The 15342-nt window shown below is 30.9% G+C and overlaps 1 protein-coding gene across 1 annotated transcript in view; it reads right to left on the reverse strand.

Moving 5' to 3' along the window:
• The window catches only part of LOC113398603 (uncharacterized), a 203398-nt gene extending 188417 nt beyond the window's left edge, over positions 1–14981 (reverse strand). Inside the window, exon 1 of the mRNA XM_026637413.2 lies at positions 14745–14981. The gene's annotated coding sequence lies outside the window, so the exon portion shown is untranslated. The remainder of the gene's footprint in view (positions 1–14744) is intronic.
• Positions 14982–15342: the final 361 nt, after the last annotated feature.

A 15342-nucleotide genomic window follows, 5' to 3' on the forward strand; every position in this document is an offset into this window, starting at 1 on the left:
TGCTGGGCGGTGAAGGAAAACATCGAGTGGAAACCTGCATGTGTCTAATTTCAACGAAATTCTCCCACATGTGTATTCCACCAACCCGCATTGGAGGAGCGTGGTGGAATTTGCTCCAAACCATCTCCTCAAAGGGAGAGGAGGCCGTAGCCCAGCATTGGGAAATTTACAGGCTGTTAATGTAAAAAAAAAAAAACTTTTGCTTATATTTATAGTTTATTTTAGCCATTTACGTTTTTATCAGCACAAAGTTTTCTTATCTATAAGCTTTCGCAGGTTAAGATAACTGCATAGGGTCGGGTACACTTAAAATTGTATTTTAAATGTGTCTGTATTTAATTTAGCTAACAAGTTGTCTCGCTCTTTACATCAAACTTTAGGTACTTTATTCAATATATCTAGAAAAATAAATAAAAATATATCAATGTTTATATGTAATAAATATATTATAAGTTTCCCACTATTTCTAAATTACAACAGGTACATAAAATTTATAAATAAACAATAGAGTACATGTTACTTTTGCTACTGTCATATTAGTAAACATTACCGTATGTGCTAGCCCTTGCAGTGTTTAAGTGTTATAATCAGCATCAAAATATGTAACGAAATAACAAATAATATTTAAGAGATTTTTAAAAATTAAATTTAATCTTTTTAATAGATTTATTGTATGAAAAAGATGTATTTATTTGACGTTACTTTACTAAATACATTTGTGGGCTATCTTTGACAAGGAAAAAACAGTCATAATTGAATAACAGGCAGCCCTGATCGATTAAGAATCTGCAGCGATGCGTGATTACGTACATCCTTCCCCGGGCGCCTCATGCATATTCCATGAGCACTTGTTAAAACTCCGTCAATCTCCCATTCTGTTGGTTTATCGACACAGCAAATGATAGTGTTGATACTCGTTATGCGGGATACATGGATACAGTTACGATTTTTTAAAAGTAAATGTTTGTTGGAATATTGAAAATGTGTCGTGGTATGAAACAGATGTTTTTGTTTGTAAACGTTTTAAAATTATTACGGCGAATCTTTACAAGAACATGAAAGGCACGCTTGTCACGGCAGTAGTCTAAACTGAAAGCGGGTGATACTACAAATCGTAGTTACATATACACTAAAACCTTCTCCGAAAAGCGTTGCACGTTATGGCGTAAGTTATAATACTATGCCATGTAGCTAGTGCATATGCAGCTTAGTATTTTCTTTAGTTAGGTTAACAAACAAAAGATCATCACATTTATAAGTAGCCATTATCTTTATCACGTTTGCTTAAGAGATTCAGTTGCGGTTTCTTTGATTATTTTATTACATATGTTTATTTATTTGACTTATTTATTGCTTGGTACTATTATTTATTTTATTAATAACGACCTCTTTAATTACATGTGTGTTTCAATGCCTTTTCATTTATTTTTTTATATATTAGCGGCTTAGTCCTGTTAGTACTATGCGAGAAACCTACATGCAAATGCCGAGAGCAATTATACGAAGTTTTGTCTCAATCGGCTAAACAAAATATATAGTGTTCACATATTCGATTCTACAGATACTTTTTGTAATAAAGTATAGATTACCTTTACACGTATATCTGCATATATGCAATAAAAATATTGACAACAACAACAACTTACTGACTGTGATATTTAAATATGACAATTAATTTTCCATATATTTCCATATGTATTCCAAACGAAATTTACGATATTCTCCCAAAAACATCATTAATCTATTTTATCATCGAATAATAATCTAATCTTTAATTATCTTAATTACATTGAAACTCACATTAAAACCGTCACTAAATTGATGATATTTTTATAGACTTTTAATATCTCATTAAGTTCAAACGCAGCTATGACTTTATTATATTTAAACTTTAGTTAAAAAAAAAACATTAAAAGTGTAATTTTTGGCAGTACTCAGTATTGTTATGTCCTGGTTGAACCACTGCACCTACAGACACAAGAGACATAATATCTTGGTTCCTTAGGTAGTTGGCGCATTGGCAATCTAAGGAATGATTAATATTTATTACAGGGCCATTTTCTATGGACTACCACTACCTACTAGTGACCACATATCACTCACTATTACTTAGGTAGCTCATTTGCTCGTCCGCCTACCTATATCATAAAAAGACTGTATGTTATTTGATAAAAAGAATATCTACTGAGTTTCTTGCCAATTGCTAATATTAGAGTAACTTGCTATTTGCTAAAATTGACGATTATACCGATGTTTTCAATTTAATTCTGTAATATGTCGATTCGAAGATCTTCTAACAGCCTACTTAAATAATAAAACATGTATTTTTTTTTACTTAAGTTCTCTTTGCACATCAAAATCCGATCCGTTATTTATAAAACAGTTTTGCTGTTACCCTGCTTTATACAAACGGTTAGTTGTAAAATGGAATATTTTACTAATAATATTAAAAACATAAAATTAAATTAACCATATTCTCTATCTGAAATTAGTGTTTAATATCGAACGGATATTATTAATGGCATCCGAACTAACTAGTCAGATAAATAACGTTACCTTTTAAGCTGCTTTTAATTTAAATTCACTATAAATTAATATGCAATGAGATTACGAACTACGAGTTAAGTCGGTTGTGAACGGGTTCCGAGTGACAAAGATGTTGAATGAAGATGAAAGTTTACTGCAGAATATATATACTACAGTCAGTATGAAACTATAAGGACAGGTCACGCTTTTTAATATAGCAGTATTATCCCAACATGTTTTCAAAATCACATCCTGTATTGCATATTAGATAATAATTATTTATTAATAGTACCACTCTAAGGTCACTTAGCCATTACATGTTAAGAAATTTAAAAAAGTCAAAAGTTGTTTTATTTACTTTATAAATTGTAAAATTAAAAAAAATATGTATATCTAAAATTAAGTGCCCAGTGTCTTTATCTTTGATTGCATGTCCAAACTACTATTTTTTTTTATTTTGTTTCTGTTTGTTTTAGGTAGGTTTATTAATTAATTTATTATTTATTTGAATCATAGTAGTTATAGCAAGTGGGCTTTAGAGTGTGGGTTGGACAATAAGTCAATTGGTCCTTCTAGCCGGATACAGCGATCGCACAAGATACTAAGATCATTATTAAATAGTAAATTAAATTTAAATTATAATGTGGCAAAACTAAATGTGGAAATGTAGACTCATATAATACTAACAGGTTCGCATATTCAAAATGATGATGCCACAGGCAATCCCACGATTAAATATACCTAGTCTTTAAGAAAATAATTTTCTAATTTCAACTAAATTCTCATCACTGCAAGATAAATAAGATATACGTTTAAACAAACACGCTAGTTCACATGTTTCTGTTAATATCGCGATATGAGCCGTTACATCGAATAAAATGTCGTCACCACAGAACAATTCCCAATTTTCTTAACATTTTTCAGATCTGAAAAAGTGGCTCTTACATATTATATATAATTTAACTTAAAAATATGTCACGCAATAAAATACAGAATCATACTAATTCATAACAAAGTTTTTGGTAACAAAATCCTGTGACCTAATTGTTGTAAATATACTAATATCAAATTATATATCTAGATGCTTGCAAAGAAAAGAAAAATAAAAACCGTCAAATTTTTTCATATTACAAAAAATACAATTTTTTTCTATAAACCTCGTTTCACCCTTGAATGATTAATCTGCTTATTTTATATTTATACTTATGACTTGCATGATGCCTTTAAATAATGATTATTATTGAATATCCTGTAAGAATTCACCAATTCACTTGATAATTCCACAACATTTATGGTCTCTCCTATTGCAATTAAATTAGCCGAGTTCCGCGATGAAGCCAACGATTGGCATAGTTTCAATATCCGTGGCCGAAGCACTGACCACTTAATCTCGCATATGTGGTAGTATTTTATTGTAGACGAGATTAAAAATAAACGAATTACGTATCAGTCCACTATTGTCACAGTTTTAACATATTTTTACCTACACATACGACTCTAGATCACATATATGACGAATGTACTTTAATATTGCTTTACCTATATATATATATTTTTTTTTAATTTCTATGTTAACTAATAATAACACTGACATAACTGACGTAAAATAGTTATTCGTGATTATTCATGAAACCGACCGACCGTAAACCGAAGTATAAAAAACTGTGATATTTTACTAACCTAAATTTCTTCGACTTTTTCAAAATAAAAATATACGTATATTATATAGTTTTAAAAGTTCGGCTACAATTACAATCTTTACCTTCATCTCACCTTGAAAGAAAAACAAATGAAAGTGACACGTTTATTTTAAAGAATTTCAATTTTAATCACTTGAGTCAATAGCATTGATTATCACAGATACAGTTAAAGTAGATCTCAGTAATTAAACTATTTCTACAAATTTACTACGGAATTAAATCGTTATTTTATTACTTTTGTAATGTGTTAATTTAAATAAGTAAAGCAGTTAATCAAGCATCGTAAACTACTCTCACAGAGGTCTATGTTAAATACAGAGATTAGAAAACAATATACAATCAATTTGAAAGATACATAATATTTAATTTAAAATTTTAAGTGAATATACCCATAATAATATTCTTCATTATGCCCGAATATTTATAGTTGAGATATAAATTTTCACAGACGTAAATGTGCAATCAAACCCGTTATCCGTAGGTACCTTACAGGGTGCAACCTAAGCAATTGAACATATTATAATATATAAAACTGCTTAGTGATAAACAATATAATTTACGAAAAAAGCATTTACTTGATATGTTTCAGGATACTTCAATTATTAAAAATAGAATATCAAGTGCAACACACATAAATATGTTAGATTTACAAACACTAATTAAGGTGGTATTCAAATTATGTACTGATGATTGATAACTATTAACAAATCATAACAGTGCATCGCTTCCATATTAGCTAATTTCGATGTAGATCCGTAGAAAGCCTGTAAATTAAGTCTTTAAAATTAACTAAGTGAAGCGCTAATACTGTTATTAAAATTCTGAACATCGCACACAAAGCCGTGATCGCGTAGCAATCATTTACAAAATTTCACGCCAACTGAATTTTTTTTTTGAGCATCCTTATTTTTTTATTGTGAATTATACATAATATATTATTGTATTGTCCGTATATCAGTTAAATTAGCATTTAAAAAAAATCATGTCTACTTGCCGTAGCACTTGCCATAGATAACCTGTATTAAAAAAAAAAAGAAACAAACACGAAAATTCTCATTAACTAAATGATTTAAGCTTCAATAATCCGTATTCCTCCGGAAAGCGACATCAGCAGTAAATATCCATGAGCACAAATCTGTACCCTTTGAACTTTAAAAATGGCAACGGTAGTTAAATCGAGTAATTGCATCTTAGGGCATTATTAAATATTTATATTGCCACATCTTCCGTGACTCGTTAAGTATTTTAACTCGTTGGACCTGTTTATGGTCGTTGTCTGATGGAAATCTTCAACACCTATAGTGTTAAGTGGTTAATTGGCCGAGACACCAATAAAAATAACGTATGATCCACTATTTTCGATAAATAAAAACTCGCTTTTTGTTTACCAACTCATCTATGAAAACCATTTATTTCATTTCTTGAGTATAGTATCTATCTAACGAACTACGATGCTAGAATATGTTACATACATACTTAGTTAAATGGATATGTTTCCGCGTGTTCTGAGACAATACGCATCCAGACGTTGCAAGACTTAACATCCATTCTAAATTAAATTAAAAAATCTTAAAGAAACATAAAAGCACCTATGAGTCGTCTTATTACATTATTGAATTAAATGTAAATCTACCTACTGTTCGCAATGTAGATTTTACCAAAAAGAACCTTCAAGAATCTCAGCTGTTACTCTTTTCCACTAATTTACATTTATATGTTTATTAAATGATTTACGTAATACATGATTGATCATTTTAAGATACTCGTATTAGATAAGCTTCGCAATTATTTTATTGGAAAACTACAGCTTATTTTGTATTTGTTGGTGCACCGTTGGCAAAAGGAAATATCCGTCGCTCGATTAGAGATTTTAAGCCCATAAGTTTGCAAATTATAAATGTACAATTATAATATGATCAATACGATACGTTGAGATATTGAAATGGACTAATATGTATTACCTACGTATGTATACTCGTATTTGAATTATTTATTTCTTTTGAATCCTAAATATCGTAACTAGTTCCTCTAATTTTCTTTGCAATGGAGTTTTATGAATAAAATTTATGCAAATTGCTTTGCATTTCATTTTATGAACCAAATTTTATTTTGATGAATAAAATATAGGTATAATTGAATGCAATATAATGTAAATATTTGATACAATAAGATCGTAATGTAATTGTTTAATATTGTTTAATATACGTAATTAGTAAAAGATAAATATTTTTGATATTGAATTATTTATCTTTTCGATTTTAATAACTTAATCAACGACTTGCTCTTATTTACAATCTTATCCAAAATTTATTTTATCGTTCGTATGTAGTGCAGAATTATCTAATCCTTAGGTCATTATTTTGAATTTATTATTATTTAATAAATTCTCAGCTGCGAAGGTTTACGAAGTCGAGATTCGGAAGATCAAAGAAGCCGCGGAACTTTGGTACATAGACAGCATAACTTTAATGAAGTATTTGAAATATAAAAAATATAGAGTTATTGTCATAGACGTAACGGATATTTTATTAAAGACATCTATGATTTAAAAATATAAATGTTTCGATCGATAAGGTTTTTTTCTTGAATTTAATATTTCTCTTGCTCTAAGTTCTCTCTAAAATATTTTATAAGGAAGGGTTTATAAGGAGGGTTTTATTTCCTTATATTGTTTTTAATTACTTTTGTTGAATAGTCAAATGGAAGAAAAAGAAGCAGTTTACCTAGTCGTGCTGTCGTTATGCGTTAAGCCCGTTCACGAAATAGTAATACATATTTAATATTATTGTGTTCAGTTATAACTGTGAGCGCCTGTGTAAATATAGACATATGTAAATAACATATTAGTCCCCAAGGTTCGTGGCTAATATTTCCTATAGTACTAATGCGAATGGGCTACACCACATAATACATCAGATGGCCCATTGACCAGTCTATATGACCAAACCTATATTAAATATACAATTCTTAGATCTTATTGATTATATGTTCCATTGTCAAAACTCTATTGCGTACTTCAACAGCTATAATACGAATCCAATGTGTAAATTATCTGTCTAAATGTCTTAAATGGAGATTGGGTCGGGGTAAACAGAAAGCCCTACTGTAATGCTAAAAAACTAGAAGGTTCTTAATGAACGCGTACTGTGTATAATTTTTTCTGAAATTTTCAGTTTTTTTTTTTGTATATCTGATAATATGTCGTTGTGGGAATTTACTTCAGTGCACATACATTACCTAGAAAATACATTTAGCATAATTACGAAACTTGCTCGCATGTATTCCGATCACTTCCCTATAATCATTTTTAACGCAAATAAAACGATCATCGTTTCGATCAAGTTAGCGCGTCGAGAATAAAGTTATAATTTTATGATCTTAACTTGCCTATACGATTTTACTTGCTCGGCACCACCACAAAAACATCTTTGCATTTGACACTGGAAAATATTTGTTTACTAGTACAATTTGATTAGTGGGCCCGTCAATATTCGTACAACTTAGAAATTATTTTACACATATTTGAGACTACAAGGGAGGAACTCTTATTCCACGGGTTCCTATTTCCGTGTTTCCTATTTAAGTCCGGGTGGTGCTCCGGAAGAGGGCGACGGGCGACAATTGGACGGATATTAAGCGAACCGCCTTGGGTCTCCAGGCGGAGGTACTCACAAAAGTATACCGGTTTCGGGTGGAAGCCAGGGCGATCACTGTCTAGTTTCCGTGGTGTTGGGTATAATAAGAGCTTCAGTAGACCTGGCGATAATAGAGATGAACTGCCCCCATATCTATCTATCTGATCTACAGACTGAAGCAACTACTTAACCGGACATGACCATTTTTGGTAAGTGTCTGTCCAGGGCAGCAAGGCGAGAGGTATCACTCTCCTGCCACGAGAGTAGTATCGTATGAATCGAGTGCACCATGTGGGTGTCTCAGAAACATTCTCTGATGATGGTAGTCGGTGGAGAGCGAGAGCGCCACTGACCATCGCACTAATTACGCAGATTTTGATTTAGTTAGTAAGTATCTCCGTACTTCGGTAACCCCAGCTTGAAGAGCCAAATACGTGAGCCAGCCGGTGTGACACCAAAATACCCCGAAGTGACGGGGTGAGTACAAATACCCCATAATTCATGTAAAGGAAACGCATAATTATACATACATATTATCGTATTCTCAGTAAAATTATATTATACATCACTGTAAGCGAAACAATTCCGATTTCGAGATCTCTAGTTTATTTTTTACGATGTAAATCCTCAACAAATCACATGTTTACTATATCGTCATAATACTTTTAGGATATAACTAGTTATTTGTAGCTTGTCTAACATAAGGAGACTATTATTTAATATTAATAAAAACTTAATCCCGAGGGATGTGCTTGCATTGTGGGAGTCTGGTCTGTGTACGAGTTCTGCAATTGTCTATAGTCTTATGCCGTTCCGATAAGGTTCAATTTGGAGTATTATGAAAATAGATAAAGTACTGATGTGTATAATGAGGTCATTGACACGTGATTAGAAGACACAGATATATTTCACATATATTTTTTTAATAATGACGATTTTTATTTACTTAAACTTTGTCCATATTTTAAGTAATGTTTTTTTATAAAAAATAAATATCTTTCTCTGTACAAATACAAAATAATGTCAATGACGAATGTATTGTTGTTGGCTAGCTTATGAGGCTGCATATTTTAAGGTCTTTGGTCCAAATCAGAAAATGTCAGAAAATAAAAAAAATGGTTTTTCTGTCAAGAAATTCTTAGTAGTATTTCAGAGCTTAAAGGTCGGCAGTGCTTCAGATTTCCGTGTCTCAGAGAGTACGTAAAGCCGTCCTGCGCCCTAATTCTCTCAATTCATGTCGCTATGTGAAAGAATATAAAGTGCAAATTGGTTACTCACTAAGTGTGATCTCCAGCGCAGTTAGAGACTCTTTTGGGAATGGCCGAAATCGGTCATAATTATGTTGTACTGTTTTAAAGACCATAGACCACAATTTAAATGTCATGGATAATAAATTTTGTTATACATCTTGCACTTTTAATATGTAATTTCCATGATTTGTTTTATTGAATTAAAATAAAACGAATACGGAAACGATTTGTATATAATATTCATCAGACATAAAGACTATGTACGACACAATTATATTTAATTAAACAATTTTGATGTAAATGGAAATTTTGCACGCTTGCTTTCTAATCAGAAGTATCGAAAAAACTGAAAAGGATTATCCAGTGAATAAAAATATTATATAGATTAAATTAAGATTGTTTATTATACTACTAGGTGCTGCACTTTTAATGTGGCTTACTAAATATCAATAATTTTATACACTAACAATTAATACAAAACCCTATCAAAACACAATTCAGTGTTTACATATCGCCGCAGAAGTTAACAAATTGGTTCTTGACTTATGAACACTAAGGAAGAAATATTTCACTTCTACCGCCCAAACCCTGTTTGTATCAACTACTTTATTATTAGTTTACATTATTTTCTAGTCTTATTTACTATCACAAAGATAAATTATTCACACAATTATAGACCAAAATTACAAAACCAATAAATACCAAATTCGCATGTAGCTTTATCTTCTATTGCAACGACCGGTAGACATAATGTTTGTTTTCAGTATAGCTCTTATGCGAATAGTATTAAGGTTCATATTTATAACTCTACCTAAATGTATAGCTAATTGCATTGGACAATTAATTGATGTGTGCACGACATTCATTGCCACTGTCGACTGTCAGATTTCTACCAATTTTACTTAATCTGGGATCAAATTTATTGCTCAGGAACTGAGCGTAAATAGGTTTAACTAAACTTAGATACAAACTTGGTAAGTACAGTTTACATTTAAATATATGATTGAATTGCAAAGGCAACCTTTCGACTTAAATTCGATCGTAAAAAATATTTTAATATATAATCTATGAAATAGATACCTTTTATGGAAAGTGTTGCATTTTATAAAAATATTTCGTAATATTTGATATTAACTGAATCCCAACACTATTTATTTTTCGAAGTGTGATTTGAGAAATCGTACTGTGTCTTCTTCGTTCGAAAGTCAAATCAAAGGTAATAGGAAGAGACAAATATATGTTTAACTAAGCAGTCGCTAAAAGATGTTTATAAGTAAGGACAACAGATTTTATCAAAAAAGTTTTAAAAACGAATTAATATAGTATAGTATTCTTATCATACTTATATAAAAGATGAATTACATACAATTAACCTTTATTGATTCCAAGTTCAGTGGCATCTATCAGTCTCAAACAAGATACGGGACGTCTAAGTGTAAACTTTTCTCCTTCTCAAATCTGACGAAGTTTGGAGTAAACAATGTACAGTTGAAACGAAAATGCTTAACAATATTTATTATGAAACACTCTTTTTTAATATTGCAGTTTTTAAGCAACATCGTTACAAATAAATACTAATACTAATTACATTATTATTACGCGTATGAATTTTCATACAACCTGTATGCAAAATTTCATGACGATCAGTTGAGTAGTAATGACCAAAATGCGAGTGTATGATAACAACTATTTTATTCTTGAGCAGACACAAGGATGTGTGGGTAAGTGTACTTTGGGTGAACACATAATAATGTGATGTTGAATTAATACATGAACACTCACACGATTTACAATGCTTACATCAATCCAGAGAACAAATTAAGTTTATTTCGTTTATATTCTAATTAATTAAATCTTCCTACTTGGTTGCTGCAAAATAGAAATCACTCTATCTCAACTACGGATAGTCGTGAAAGCAATTATAGCATTAATAATAGCATCCATTTAACCGTACATCAGAAACATGTACAATGTACATGAGGATAAAAGCATATCAATATGTTTTTTTGGTTAATTCGCGACGCCTTAAGTGATATATATACTATAAGCTAATTAAGAAAATCTAATTAATTATTTTACTTGGTGGTAGGGCTTTGTGCAATCCTGTGTAGGTAGGTACAACACACTCGTCAAATATTCTACCGTCAAACAGCAGTACTCAGTATTGTTGTGTACCGGTTTGAATGGTGAATGAGCCAGTATAACTACAGGCACAAGGGACATATAATCTTAATTCCAAGGTTGGTGGCGCAGTGGTGATGTAAGGAATGGTTAATATTTCTTACAGCGCCATTGTCTATAGGCGGTGGTGACCACTTACCATCAGGTGGCCCGATTCCTCGTCCGCTTACCGATACAATAAAAAAATTATTATTTAATTATATTTGATCTAGACCAAAGATACGATCAGTTAACTATTGATATATGCTTCAGTAACATAAACGATATATTTTAAGTGGTCAATATTTATAAAGGATATTCACTTCACATTCACAACAAAGATTTGTCTTTGATTCACTTTACAGAATTATCTGTATTCATAACATTCTATTCAAAATCGTTCAGTATGCACAATATCTTTTGAAGTACTGTTGAAAATGCACTCTATTTGCACGCTTATCTGGGTACCACCCACGTATCACTTATTCTATGACCATAGAGCAATATTTTACTTTTCTCCGTTCCGGTTTGAAGAATATGCGAAATATTATAATTACTTAATTCAGGATAGGTATCGTTCATCTATCTTGGTGTAAGAGTAACTTGTCGCTATCGAGTGATAATATTATGGAATTTTTCACAAAATAAAACTATTTTCTTGGTAGTAGGACTTTCTGTCAACCCGTCTGGTAAGTGTCACTCCCTCCTCACACCTTCAATCAGCAATACTTAGTATTTTACTGGTTTGAAGGGTGAGTGAGCTAACATAACTACAGGTACGAGGCACGCAAGATCTAGGACCACTGTTGTTTTTGAATTCGAAGCATGCGAATGGTTAATATTTCTTATAGTGCTGACGTCTACGGGCAGAGATCACTTAACATCAGGTGGCTCATTTACCAGTGTGTCTATCTTAATTAAATTTAAAAATAAAAAAAAGAAAACAAACAATTTAAGTTCGTTATAGTTTTTCACTCGCCTGTACCTTCCAGAAAGTTTCGAAGCTTATTTACATGGTAAATACTGTTAATGATTGTACACGGTAGCCTCGCATTGTTTACGCTTATTAAGTGGGGTTATTTTGACACGGACATTTAATATTCAACAACACTTGCCTACTTCCAAATGAAGGTATGTACTTTGATTAACATAACTGGACGTTTCAACGAATAAAAAAAAATATTATTTGCATATTCAATTAATGACCTTTTTTTATCATTTTAAAAAGTGCATTTATTATAATTTTATCCCACAGTACATTTTTGTATTAATATTTCGTATTTTTTAAAGATCTGGTGTCAGAAATGATATATTATATATTCACAAAATGACAAATCTTATTTCAAATTTAAAGATATACAACAGATATTTTTGCAACCGTATGAAATTTATGCTAATTAAATCAGCGAAAGATACCTTTCAACTATTAAAATGAAAACTAAATTCTGATCAAATTTCTATTATAAAAAGATTATATAAACCTAATTCGTACAACTTCGGCAATTAAGAAGTCAACATCAATCGGAAATAACGTGATCTACCGGGTCACAACACACAGCGCTTACTTTGAAAATCGAATACAAAAAGGCATACAAAGGTCTAGGGAAGTCGTATAAACATTCTAGTTGTACTTCTAGTGCATACGCACGTGACGCTACTAATTTTGAACGCATTCAACTATCCTAAGCATTTGGAACATTTCGTTCGTGATTGTTCGTCCGTATTCGGAAGAGCTGAACTGGCCTAGTCGATTGAACCTTAGAGCTTTTAACCAACGATTCAACAGACTAAGTACTAAAAAAATGACCCATTTTTTCTTTTTTAAATCGATCAATGATATAGTCTTTATGTACATTATTAAATGATATCCGTTACTCACGATATTATTATAGTAGTCTATGATTATCTTGTATTTAATTCGATTCTCGTAATAAGCTAATATTGAAATGGTAACTATGTGGTTTTAATCATTATCTTGAAATACATAAAAATCACTGGTTTTTTTTTATAAATACAGATAAAAATAGCATCGGTCGAAGCCAAATTTGAATACCTGGAACTAAACTATCTGAAGCTCTGTCGGCCTACCTATGAAAATAAAACGAAAAAAAATATAGCTTGAACTTACCCTTCCAGTGCAAGTGGTAAGTGGATGAACCGGGATCTTACCATCTGCTAGTGTTCCTTTTTTTGTTGAATAATGTTTTAATCAATACTAAAAGTAATAATCATAAATCTATACGTAATGTAATGCAGTATATGTTAATAAGCTTCGTGGATTGTCAAAATATATACTCAAACATCCAATTAGGTGTATTTCTTATTCATTTAGTCAACTTCGGACGTCGAAATTTTACATAATTAATGCTAGTGTGAAAATCGATGTGTATGTCAGTTTAATATAAAAGCTCGTGCGTTGTATAAATCTTAAATAGGTAAGAAAAGAAAATTATGTAAATCAAGCGTACAAACATAAATACTTTTTGTCTTTGAACGAACAAATTTCTAAAGACGTTTTGTGTTTTTGATATATCTTTTTATGACTGCTCAAGGAAGTTAGTAATTTGATAAAAGTATCATTTTAACATCACAATCGATTTTTCAAGAATAAGATTTCGATTGCCCTCTGTGGTTATTTTTGCTAGGGAGGTATTTATTGTTGTGTCCCTTTTGTTTTTTTTTTTTGAAGAAGTATTATGAAAAATCTGTAACATTTTTTTGTTTCATTTTGATAAAAATAAAAGATAAATAACTACTTTCTAAGCATTTGCAAAGTTGTCCAATAATTGCCACGCACTTCCGTTGATTTTTTAATTTACTTTGTCTTAATCCGCAAAACTCAAAGTATATTTAGATTACGGCATTTTAATACACAATTTAATTAAACAAATGAATTAATGTATTATATATTAAAATTAATTAAATTCCTTGTGATATCAATTTGAAATGAATTGTATTAATATCAGTTATATTTGCGTAGAAAGTTAGATATTTACATAGTGAGATAAATCCATTTAATCTATGAAAACAATTATATATAAGCGCGTTACTGTTGAGAAAACAAGAGATAATACTGTTACTATTTATCTTTAGATAACCTGTTTAATTCATTTTCCTCGTTTGAATGTTAAGTTTAAGTATTTTTAACTTAAAATTACTTCCCACAATGTTACTTACGTTGCGGTAAGTAATTTCAAGACAAAGTTTTTTGAAAGTTTTCGTCGTGTCTGAGCTTTTATATGATTTTTATTCAGGATTTTTTCATTTTTTTTTTAATTAATTAAAAGCAATTTAAGCTAATTCCTTTATAATCCTTTTTGCTTTAATATAATCGGTTATACCTGCTTAGACATAAATTATTTTGGGTTTTGATAAAATTTCTAAAAGTAGAATATCACTAACAGTTGAATTAAAATTGATGTATATATAATTATATATAAATAAATGATGAATTAATTTTTATCTCTACTCACCCGATATAAAGTAAGTTTCGCAGCTATAATTTTCATGTTTAACTAAAAGACGCACATACAATATCTTATGTAACGGAATAGTCACACAATCACACACACCACTTAAAAGAGTTGATCACAAGCACAGTACACTAAAAAAAATTTAATACTACCAATTAAAAAAATTTAATTTCGAATTACGTTTCTAGGCGGGAAATGTCATTACAAGAACGCGCGCGCGCGCTGCGTTCGAACCTCGAACTGAGCTACCGATGCGAGACAGCAATAAACTGAATACTTTTTTCATTTATTTTGAAACTAACTAAAAATCGGCGAAGTGAGATTGACGCCTCGCCCGGTTCCCTTTGAAGCTCACCCGACCACCGTGCTCTTAATTTGCGCGCGTCAAATTTGACAGGATAATCCTTAGTTCGGAAATTTGGCGCGGCGAATTTTTCATCCGATTTTGACCGCGGGCGCATGTTCACTTTTGACACGAATGCGTCTCTCTATTTATGATCGGCTTGTGACTTCGTAAGACGTAAGACTTCCATAAATTATTGGATTTAAATATTTATGTTTGTTTTAAAGTCGTCATTTTAAGCCAAACATTGGAAAA

Source organism: Vanessa tameamea, chromosome 14 (assembly GCF_037043105.1).
Source record: "Vanessa tameamea isolate UH-Manoa-2023 chromosome 14, ilVanTame1 primary haplotype, whole genome shotgun sequence".
NCBI lineage: Eukaryota > Metazoa > Arthropoda > Insecta > Lepidoptera > Nymphalidae > Vanessa > Vanessa tameamea.